Here is a 914-nt window from a genome sequence, read left to right as displayed (position 1 = left end):
GTGAGGTAAACAGCAAAGATAAGCTTTTCAAAATGAAAACAAAACAAAAAGAAAAGTAAAACTAAACTTGCTGCCGGTGACAGTGCTTACATGTTTTTTTCCCCCCACAAGAATACCAACATGTTCACCTTCTCTGGTTTAAGAAGCGCACCTTCTGCAATTAATAGTAAATATAACCAAAACAGGTTATTATAATTTTTATATGAATAATAAAATAAATAAAAAGAAAACTCGCCCACTCGATTTTCTTTTGTAATATTCTTTAATTTTGTAGTCCGTATGAAAAGGTGCATTTCTATTAAAGGCACGTCCATGTGGAGATGGCGAGTCGGCATTCGGCAACCTCATCTTTGCACCCTACACTGACTCAGAAAACACTAGTTTATTAATAAATAATTAAAATGTCTTCTTTTCCCCCGCAACGTTCATAATCACTTTGCCGGTGCTTTGAGGCAATTTCTTTATGCGCGAGCTTGAGCGCGGAATAGGCTCTAGCCTAATACGTCTGCCTATAGCCTATATTGAAGTATGGTTAATATATTATTTTATGAATCAATTTAATATAACGTGCGACTAGTTGACTAGAAAAATCTTTAGTAGAGGGCAGGCCTACTTAGCACAAGGAAGCTCTCCATTTTTTAAATAAAATGCTATAGCCTAATGGCCTTACGAAAAGTGCGACAGCTGCAAATCACGTCGTTATTGCACTGCACGAGTTATGCATGCGTAAGGAGTCAAATGTTGTTGTTGTTTTTTTGTTTATTTTATCACCCTAATTAGATTATGAAGAATGATTTGTTGATCTTGTTTTCCCTTTAATACATACCTTCTGCAATATATTTTTCAATTACTTTCAAAAAGTGGTAGGGACAATATCGACCCTGGCAAAAAGTGGTGGGGACATGTCCCACCCG

The sequence above is a fragment of the Sinocyclocheilus grahami genome, unplaced genomic scaffold (genome assembly GCF_001515645.1).
Source record: "Sinocyclocheilus grahami isolate Dianchi unplaced genomic scaffold, SAMN03320097.WGS_v1.1 scaffold84.1, whole genome shotgun sequence".
NCBI classification, from domain to species: domain Eukaryota; kingdom Metazoa; phylum Chordata; class Actinopteri; order Cypriniformes; family Cyprinidae; genus Sinocyclocheilus; species Sinocyclocheilus grahami.
The sequence above is the reverse complement of the archived record's forward strand: the minus strand, read 5'-3'. Positions refer to the sequence as shown.